This window comes from Oncorhynchus keta, chromosome 20 (assembly GCF_023373465.1).
Source record: "Oncorhynchus keta strain PuntledgeMale-10-30-2019 chromosome 20, Oket_V2, whole genome shotgun sequence".
Classification (NCBI taxonomy): domain Eukaryota; kingdom Metazoa; phylum Chordata; class Actinopteri; order Salmoniformes; family Salmonidae; genus Oncorhynchus; species Oncorhynchus keta.
In genome coordinates this window covers 12744641-12756118 of record NC_068440.1, presented here as the reverse complement: position 1 = coordinate 12756118, position 11478 = coordinate 12744641, and positions in this window count along the sequence as shown.

The window sequence follows — 11478 nt, the reverse complement described above, 5'->3', positions numbered from 1 at the left end:
CCCAAGCTAGACTCTTCTTCTTATTGGTGTCCTTTAGTAGTGGTTTCGACCGTGAAGTTTTGATAAACGAAGTCTCCTCTGAACAGTTGAAGTTGTGATGTATCTATTACTTGAACACTGTGAAGCATTTATTTGGGCTGCAATTTCTGAGGCTGGTAACTCTAATGAACTTATCCTCTGCAGCAGAGGTAACTCTGGGTCTTCCTTTCATGTGGTGGTCCTCATGAGAGCCAGTTTCATTATAGTGCTAGATGGTTTTGCGACTGCAGTTGAAGAAAATGTAAAAGTTCTTGATATTTTCCTCATTGACTGACCTTCATGTTTTTAAATAAAGATGGACTGTCATTTCTCTTTGCTTAGTTGAGCTGTTCTTGCCATAATATGGACTTGGTCTTTTACCTAATAGGGCTATCTTCTGAATACCACTGAATACCACTCCTTCCTTGTCACAACTTAACTGACTGGCTCAAACGCATTAAGAAGGAATGCAATTCCACAAATGAACTTTTAACAAGGCACACCTGTTAATTGAAATGCATTCCAGGTGACTTCCTCATGACACTGGCTGAGAGAATGCCAAGAATGTGCGAAACTGTCATCAAGGCAAAGGGTGGTTACTTTAAGGAATCTCAAATATATAACATATATTTTGACTTATTTAACGCTTGTTTGGTTACTATATGATTCCATACATGTTATTTCTAAGTTGATGACTTCACTATTATTATACAATGTATAAAATAGTACAAATAAAGAAACACCCTTGAATGAGTAGGTGTCTCCAAACATTTGACAAGTACTGTATAAATACAGTTGAAGTCGGAGGTTTTACATACAGTTAGGTTGGAGTCATTAAAACTCGTTTTTCAACCACTCCACAAATTTCCTGTTAACCAGCTACAGTTTTGGCATGACACAAGTCATTTGGTGCATGACACAAGTTATTTTTCCAGCAATTGTTTACAGACAGATTATTTCACTTGTAATTCACTGTATCACAATTCCAGTGGGTCAGAAGTTTACATACACTAAATTGATTGTGCATTTAAACAGCTTGGAAATGTTCAGAAAATTATGTCACAGCTTTAGAAGTTTCTGATTTGTTTGCGGGTACTATTTAGTGAAGCTGACAGTTGAGGACTTGTGAGGCGTCTGTTTCTCAAACTAGAGACACTAATGTACTTGTCCTCTCGCTCATTTGTGCACCTGGGCCTCCCACTCAGTTTGTTCTGTGTAGGGAGTAGTACACAGCGTTGTATGAGATCTTCAGTTTCTTGGCAATTTTTCACATGGAATCGCCTTCATTTCTCAGAACAAGAATAGACTGATGAGTTTCAGAAGAAAGTTATTTGTTTCTGGACATTTTGAGCCTGTAATCAAACCCACAAATGCTGATGCTCCAGATACTCAACTAGGGTAAAGAAGGCCAGTTTTATTGCTTCTTTAATCAGAACAACAGTTGTCAGCTGTGCTAACATGATGGGAAAAGGGTTTTCTAATGATCAATTAGCAAATCCAAGTTTATAATGTAAAAGGCTAGCACAACGTGCCATTGGAACACAGGAGTGATGGTTGCTGATAATGGGCCTTTGTATGCCGATGTAGATATTCCATAAAAAAACAGCCGTTTCCAGCTACAATAGTCATATACAACATTAACATGTCTCCACTGTATTTCTGATTTGATGTTATTTTAATGTGCTGTTATTTCAAAAACAAGGACATTTCTAAGTGACCTCAAACTTGGTCACATGGTCACACATGGTCACGCAGCATCCAACCAAATAGTTGTTCAACTTTGGAGGTATGTATCTTGATCCATATTGCACCCAGTGTTGTCACACCCTGATCTGTTTCACCTGTCTTTGCGATTGTCTCCAACCCCTCCAGGTGTCGCCCATCTTCCTCATTATCCCCTGTGTATTTATACATGTGTTGCCAGTTTGTCTTGTCAAGTCAACCAATGTTTTTGCCTCAGCTCCTGATTTTCCCAGTCTCTTTTTCCTCACCCTCCTGGTTTAGATCCTTGCCTGTCCTGACTCCTGCCTAACCTCTCTGCCTACCCCTGACCCTGCCTGCCGACCTTTGCCGCACCTCTGGATTATTGACCTCTGCCTACCCAGACCCTGAGTCTGCCTGCCGTCCGGTACCATTGCCCCACCTCTGGTTTACTGACCCCTGCCTGCCTTGACCTGTCTATTGCCTGGCCATGTTGTATTATTATTAAACTATTGTTAATTTGACGTATCTGGGTCTTACCTTCCTACCTGATAGTACAAACGGGCCATGACTGGCCCAGCTGACCGAGGCCAACTGCGCAACGCCATCTTCTCCCAAGGAGCCTCCATTGTTAGGCACGGGGAATTGCTTCGTGGTCTTATGGAGGGGGTCCAAACGTTGGCTGAACGCCATGACCGGACTTTGGACGTGCTGCTGGAGCAATTACACTAGTTTTCTGGGGGGGCAGCCTGCCATAGTGGTAACCATACCGCCACTCAGTAACTCAGCGGTTAGCAGCACCGCCCACCGACCAGTCCACGGAGCCCCGTTTACCTCCCCAGAACGCTTTAACTTATTGGTGACAGGGGGCAGTATTTTCACGTCCGGATGAAACGCATGCCCAAGTTCAACTGCCTGCTACTCATCCCCAGAAGAGAAGATATGCATATCATTACTATATTTGGATGAAAAACACTCTGAAGCTTCTAAAACTGTTTGAATCATGTCTGTGAGTATAACAGAACTTATTTAGCAGGCGAAACTCCAAGAACAAACTATTCAGATTTTTGGTTTGTTTGAGGTCACTCTTTTCAATGTTTTTCATTGGGAATCCAGATTTCTACGGGACCGTCTTGCAGTTCCTACTGCTTCCACTGGATGCCAACAGTCTTTAGAAATTGGTTGAGGTTTTTCCTTTGTGTAATGAAGAAGTAGCCCTGTTCAGAACAAGGGTCACTTCAAGTGTCAAATCAAATGTTATTTGTCACATATACATGGTTAGCAGATGTTAATGCGAGTGTAGCGAAATGCTTGTGCTTCTAGTTCCGACAATGCAGTGTCACGAACCGGCTCAAAGCCCGTAACAAAGGGAGACAACGTGGAGATAAGGAGTAGCAAAATATATATTTATTAACTAAAGCAACTAAGTATAATATACAATTGTGTGTGTAATCAGTAATCAGTAGTGTAAGTGAGTGTTTTGCATGCATGAATGTGATAATGCAGGGTGATGAACAGTTCCTCTGATGGAAAGCGAATGAACTTGTGTACATGAGACACCATAGTCATGAGTAAATATTCTTGCTCAACCCCTCTGCTGAGCACATCAGACCACAACCAGAGAAATGACAATCACCCTGAGCACCACAGAAGAGAGATGAGATACGGAGCTTCCCCAAAACCTACAATAACTCAACCCTAGTCTTCGTGCAGATTTGCAGTGGGTATTTACGCACTGTAGCCCGCTGGCAAGGAAATAGAACTCCCCAGCATGCTGGCAAATTCCACCAAGCCACGGATGTGCCACCGAGAACTGCTCAGTCCACAGACACCACACAAAAATAACAAACATTTAACCATGCCCAACATGTGCAAAATTGAAACACGTCGCTAAGCCTATCAGGGGAAAAAGGCTACAGCTCCGGGTAGCAAGTTCCACTACCCTACACAAATCTCCTACCGAGGTACACAGCCGATTTACTCACCTCCTCAGACTGACTTCCCAACAGAGAGTAGAACAAGTTCAGGCTAGGCAAGGCCTGGAAACTAACCATTATACTCTCTCCAAAGCAGCACACAAACCAAACAACAAAGGCAACCAATACTGGGCCGATCACACTCAAACACAATATTCAAACCAAACACGTACCTCCACGGTCTCCCAAAGTCTCCCAATAGTTCAAATATCCCAGATGAGCCCCCACTTGTCACGAACTGGCTCAAAGCCTGTAACAAAGGGAGACAACGTGGAGATAAGGAGTAGCAAAATATATATTTATTAACTAAAGCAACTAAGTATAATATACAATGGTGTGTGTAATCAGCAATCAGTAGTGTAAGTGAGTGTTTTGCATGGATGAATGTGATAATGCAGGGTGATGAAAGGTGCCAAAGCAAACAAACAAAAGGCCACCAAGAACCACAACACAATCTACAAAAGGTGTCTGCATGGAGAAAGTCTCTTCCATGAATGTGGAAGAGGTCTATTTATCCTGGGAGACACCTGGCCCAGGTGTTTCCCATGGAGCTGACGACCCTCCCAACTCCGCCCACCGGCATCCTAATAAGGAAACAAGAACAAAGAGAGAATACGGCAGACAGAGTGGGAGGGTCGTCACAGCAGTAATAACCAACGAGTAATCTAACCTAACAATTCCAAAACAACTACCTTATACACACAAGTGTAAAGGGATATAGAATATGTACCTAAAGATATATGAATGAGTGATGGTACAGAATGGCATAGGCAAGACGCAGTAGATGGTATCGAGTACAGTATATACATATGAGATGAGTAATGTAGGGTATGTAAACAAAGTGGCATAGTTTAAAGTGGCTAGTGATACATGTATTACATAAAGATCCAGTAGATTATATAGAGTACAGTATATACATATACATATGAGATGGGTAATGTAGGGTATGCAAACATTATATTAAGTGGCATTGTTTAAAGTGGCTGGTGATACAGTTTTTACATCAATTTCCATTATTAAAGTGGCTGGAGTTGAGTCAGTATGTTGGCAGCAGCCACTCAATGTTAGTGGTGGTTGTTTAACAGTCTGATGGCCTTGAGATAGAAGCTGTTTTTCAGTCTCGGTCCCTGCTTTGATGCACCTGTACTGACCTCGCCTCCTGGATGATAGCGGGGTGAAGAGGCAATGGCTTGTCCTTGATGATCTTGATGGCCTTCCTGTGACATCGGGTGGTGTAGGTGTCCTGGGGGGCAGGTAGTTTGAAGTGCAGATATATATCGACGGAATTAATCGAACAAAAGGACCATTTGTGATGTTTATGGGACATATTGTCCCACAAAAGAAGCTCGTCAAAGGTAAGGCATGAATTTGATTTTGATTTATGCATTATGTGTCGCGACTGCAGGGTTAAAATATGCTTTTCTCTCTTTACCACTGTCATGGAGGACGTAAACTCAAGCACCGAAGTAGCAACTGAGGTGGAACCAACAACAGGAGTGGAACTCACCCAGCCTCCCAGACCTGCAGTCGAGAGGAGACTACCAGGACACAGACCGTATGTGAAGTGGCCTGGCGCCAGTGACAAGAAGTTGTGGGAAACAGTGAAACCTTACCTTGACCCTCGAGAAACTTCGAGGCACAGTGGAGAAGAAGTTGGAGAGGATGGGGGACATCATCTATGAGTACGGGACAGAAAGATTTGGAGTGGAAGAGGCAAAAGGCGGGAGAAAGGTTCCAACCCCACCAGTTTCCAGGAGGCAACAAGAAATCAAGCGCCTCGTTCAAGAAAGGCGGCAGCTTAAGAAACAGTGGAAGAAGGCCTCGGAAGTGGAAAAGGAGGGCATAGAGGCACTTCAGGCTGACATCAAAACCCGGTTGGCATCCCTCCGTAGAGCAGAGAACCTACGGAAACGCAGAAGGAAGAAAGAACAAACTAGAACTCGATTCTATAAAGATCCCTTCAAGTTCCTTAAAAGTCTCTTCACAAAGGAAAAAAAGTGGAGCTCTAAAAACAACAAAGAAAGACCTAGAGGAGCACCTGAGAACAACAAACTGACTCAAAGCGACATGAACATCTGGCCATCCCATCAGATATCCCACCTATTGAACCCCCGGAACATCATATTGAGACCAGCCCTCCGACATGGAAAGAGGTGGAAAACACAGTTCGACGGGCAAGAACAGCATCAGCCCCGGGGCCAAATGGAGTCCCGTACAAAGTGTATAAGAACGCACCAGACGTCCTGAGGTTCCTCTGGAGGCTTATGAGAACAGCTTGGCAGAAGAAGATAATACCCAAAGTGTGGCGTAGGGCAGGCGGGGTCCTGATCCCTAAGGAGAAGGATGCAGTGAACATCAGCCAATTCCGCCCAATCTCCTTACTGAATGTCGAGGGTAAAATCTTCTTTAGGGTCATTGCCCAGAGGATGGCCGAGTACCTGCAAAGGAATGCGTACGTCGATACATCTGTACAGAAGGCAGGAATATCAGGGTTCTCTGGCTGCTTGGAACATTCCAGCATGATCTGGCACCAGATCCAAATGGCCAAGGTGGAGAAAAGGGACCTCCATGTAGTCTTCCTCGACCTCGCCAATGCATTTGGCTCTGTGCCCCATGAACTCCTGTGGTCTGCCTTCAGATTTTTCCACATACCGGACACCATCACAAACCTGGTGAAGTCGTACTTCCAGGATCTGCAGTTCTGCTTCACCACCTCAGAGTTCACCACCTCATGGCAGTGCCTGAATGTAGGTATAATGGCGGGATGTACCATTTCTCCGTTGGCATTCACAATGGCAATGGAGGTTATCATCAGATCCTCAAAATGGGTTGTTGGTGGACAGCGAGTCGACTCTGGTTTCCGCCTCCCTCCACTCAGAGCCTACATGGACGACATAACAACATTGACCACCACTGTCCCATGCACCAGGAGACTGCTCAGAAAACTCGAGGAGAACATCAGCTGGGCCCGTATGAAGATTAAACCATCCAAGTCACGCAGCATCTCGATTGTGAAGGGAGTACTCTCTGACCTGAAATTCTTCATCGGAGATGACCAAATCCCAACAGTGTCTGAGCAGCCGGTAAAAAGCCTTGGAAGGTGGTATGATGCAAGCCTGAAGGATAAAGACCAGGTGCAACAGCTGCACAAAGACATCAGTAGTAGCCTACAGTCCATCGACAACACCCAGCTACCTGGAAAGTTAAAGGCCTGGTGTCTGCAGTTTGGTCTCCTACCCCGGGTGTTGTGGCCCTTAGCACTGTATGAGGTTCCAATCTCAACAGTGGAGAAGATGGAAAGAGGAGTCACAGGCTACTTAAAGAAGTGGCTCGGAGTTCCACGATGCCTTACCACCATAGGCCTCTATGGAGATGGTGTCCTCAAGCTGCCCCTCACCAGTCTAACAGAGGAATTCAAGTGTGCAAAAACCAGGCTCCAGATGACACTGAATGAATCTCAAGACCCAGTGGTGAGCAACAACGCGCCGACCTTGGCAACTGGGCGCAAATGGAGGCCAGGAAAAGCAGTCCAGGAGGCAACAGCAGCCCTCAGACATGCTGACATTGTGGGTCATGTTCAGCATGGGAGAGGAGGCCTTGGGCTAACTAGCCGTGCTGCTTGGAGTAAGGCCACTGCGACAACACTTTTGGTGACCTACTATGGTTCCGGATGTTGTTGCATTTGTCGCCGCCAGAACCAGACTCCTCGGCAAGCTCATGCTGGTCTTCAACAACTGCCTGTCCCTCACCGTCCCATATATCCCTGGATTTCTTCACGGGTCTCCACCTGTCTGAGGGCAACACTGCAGTGTGTTCGATCAGTTTTAAAAAGCCGTCCACATTCCTCTTTCCAAACTATCCTTGGCCTAGGAGACAGCCCAGTTTATGGTGCAGCACGTCTTCCGGATCCAAGGAATCGTGGTGGACATGGTCTCCGACCGGGTCTGCGGTTCTCGTCCCGGTTCTGGAAGGCGTTCTGCACACTCATTGGGTCGTCGGCCAGTCTGTCCTCCGGAGTCCACCCACAGTCCAACGGCCAGTCGGAGCAAGCCAACCAGGACTTGGAGAGAACCTTTCGCTACCTAGCCTCTGTCAACCCTACCACCTGGAGTCAGCAACTGGTATGGGCTGAGTAAGCTCGCCACACACTTCCTTGCTCTGCCACGGGTCTATCGCCCTTCGAGTGTGCCCTGGGATACCAGCCTCTTCTCTTCCCCGAGCAAGAGGAGGTGGTCAGCAATCCCTTTGGCCAAATGTTCATCCCCCGCTGTCGCCATACCTGGAAGAGAGCCCAGCCCACTCTTTTGAAGACCACTTCCAGGTATAGGCGTAAAGCGGATCGCCACAGGACCCCTGCTCCACACTTTCGGCTCGGGCAGAAGGTATGGCTCTCCACCCGAACCTGCACCTCTTGGTGGAGTTCTGTAAACTTTCCCCCTGTTACATTGGCCCATTCCCCATCTCTAGAGTCATTAGCCCAACTGCTGTTTGTCTTTTGATACCCCTCCTTATTCACCGTACTTCCCTTGTGTCTAGAGTTAAAACCATGTCTCACAGTCCTTTGTCTTCTGTTTCCAGGCCCACCCCTCCTCCCGTGTCATCGATGGCCATCCAGTGTACACAGTGAGACGCTTCCTGAGTGTTTGACCACAGGGCAGCGGTTTCCAGTATCTGGTTGACTGGGAGGGTTATGTCCCGGAGGAGAGGTGCGGGGTCCCGGCTAGAGACAACCTGGACCCAGCCCTCATCGCCGACTTCCACCGCCGGCACCCCGGTAGGACGCCAGGTGATGCCCCTAGTGGGGGTATGTCACACCCTGATCTGTTTCACCTGTCTTTGTGATTGACTCCACCCCCCCTCCAGATGTCACCCATCTTCCCATTATCCCCTGTGTATTTATACCTACTCTTTCATTTTTCTCTGTTGCCAGTTTGTCTTGTTTGTCAAGTCAACCAGCGTTTCTGTCTCAGCTCCTGCTTTTCCCAGTCTCTCTTTTTCTCACCCTCCCGGTTTTGACCCTTGCCTGCCCTGACTCTGAGACCGCCTGCTTGACCACTCTGTCTGCCCCTAACCCCGAGCCTGCCTCCCGTCCGGTACAGTTGCCCCACCTCTTGTTTACTGACCTCTGCCTGCCTTGACCTGTCTATTGCCTGCCTTTGTTGGATTATTAAACCATTTTTTAATTCGACGTCTGCATCTGAGTCTTACCTTCATACCTGATAAGTGTTTTCATTTTAAAAATTCTATCTAATGTATGTTAAGTTGAAAACGATTATGTTTTATAATCACTATCGATGTTGACATGTTATATGATAGTGTTACAGAGTTGTGCCATGTATTTACAATTGTATGGACATTTGCAAAATGTGTATGTTGCGTTATGCTAAAGGCTACTGTAGCTAACTAACCTTGAACTTTCTTTGCTAATGAGGCAAGTCATCTCGTGAAGAGAAACTGTTATTTCATGTTACTCAGATTGCTTGGTGGGTTTTCAGTTGTTCTGATGTTTTCACAGTGTTTATATATTTGCAGGTACGTGCTCCCAAATTATATGGAAAAATTACATACATTTAAACTGCGTTTTTCACAATTCCTGACATTTAATCCTAGTAAAAATTCCCTGTCTTAGGTCAGTTAGGATCACTACTTTAATTTAAGAATGTGAAATGTCAGAATAATAGTAGAGAGAATGATTTATTTGAGCTTTCCCAGTGAGTCAGAAGTTTACATACCCTCAATTAGTATTTGGTAGCTTTGCCTTTAAATTGTTTAACTTGCGTCAAACATTTCACCCAATACTTTTGGCCCCTTCCTCCTGACAAATCTGTTGTAACAGTCAGGTTTGTAGGCTTACTTGCTCGCACACGCTTTTTCAGTTCTGCCCACAAATGTTCTATAGGATTGAGGTCAGGGCTTTGTGAATGCTTACCATTTCAACTTGTCAGTGATACATCAATGATGTCGCTCTTGCTGCTGGTGATTCTCTGATCCGGCTTTATGCAGACAACACCATTCTGTATACTTCTGGCCCTTCTTTGGACACTGTGTTAACTAACCTCCAGACGAGCTTCAATGCCATACTACTCTCCTTCCGTGGCCTCCAACTGCTCTTAAATGCAAGAAAAACGAAATGCATGCTTTTCAACCGATCACTGCCTGCACCTGTCCGCCCGTCCAGCATCACTACTCTGGACGGGTTCTGATTTGTTCTGAATATGTGGACAACTACAAATACCTAAGTGTCTGGCTAGACTGTAAACTCTCCTTCCAGACTCACATTAGCATCTCCAATCCAAAATTAAATCTAGAATCGGCTTCCTATTTCGCAACAAAGCATCCTTCACTCATGCTGCCTGTCACGTTCGTCGTATACATAATGAGCGGACCAAGGCTCAGCGTGAGTAGAGATCCACATATTTATTAAAGTGAACCTTCAAAAAACAACAAAGAATAAACGAACGTGAAGTGCGTAGCACACATAGCACTAAACCATAACGAAACAATATCCCACAAATGCAGGTGGGAAAAGGACCACACTAAATATGATCATCAGCAGCCTCCAATTGTGAACCATACTCACACCAACATAGAAATTCAAGACTAGAACACCACCTCGTCACGCTCTGACCTATTAGGGCGTGACACTGCCAAACATACCCTCATAAAATTGACCATCCTACCGATCCTCGACTTCAGCGATGTCATCTATAAAATAGCCTCCAACACTCTACTCAACAAATTGGATGCAGTCTATCACAGTGCCATCCGTTTTGTCAACAAAGCCCCATATACTACCCACCACTGCGACCTGTATGCTCTCGTTGCCTGGCCCTCGCTTCATACTCGTCGCCAAACCCACTGGCTCCCAATCATCTACAAGTCTCTACTAGGTAAAACCCCGCCTTATCTCAGCTCTCTGGACACCATAGCATCACCCACCCGCAGCACGAGCTCCAGCAGGTATATCTCACTGGTCACCCCCAAAGCCAATTCCTCATTTGGCCGCCTCTCCTTTCAGTTCTCAGCTACCAATGAATCGAACAAACTGCAAAAATCACCGAAGCTGTAGACTCATATCTCCCTCACTAGCTTTAAGCACCAGCTGTCAGAGCAGCTCACAGTTCACTGCACCTGTACATAGCCCGTCTGTAAACAGCCCATACAACTACCTCATCACCATACTGTATTTATTTATTTGTCTTGCTTCTTTGCACCCCAGTATCTCTACTTGCACATGAATCTTCTGCACATCTACCATTCCAGTGTTTAATTGCTATATACTTTGCTACCATGGCCTATTTATTGCCTTACCTCTCTTATCTTACCTCATTTGCAGTCACTGTATATAGACGTTTGTTTTGTCTACTGTATTATTGACTGTATGTTTGTTTATTTCATGTGTAACTCTGTTATTGTATGTGTCAAACTGCTTTGCTTTATCTCAGCCATGTCGCAGTTGTAAATGAGAACTTGTTCTCAACTTGCCTACCTGGTTAAATAAAGGTGGAATAAATAAAATAAAAATGTGTATGCCGAGGAAATTGAAGCTTTCCACCTTCTCGACTGCGGTCCCATTGATATGGATAGGGGGGGTACTCCCTCTGCCTTTTCCTGAAGTCCACAATCAGAAGGAGTCATAAGATGAGCACTCCTCTGTAACCATGCTATAAATGTAACCATGCTATAAATGTAGTAATGTATCAAATGTATAATATACATATACATTTAACGTTTCTAAAATTATTACAATTCTAACCAAAGTGTTGTTCAACTTTGATGGAAA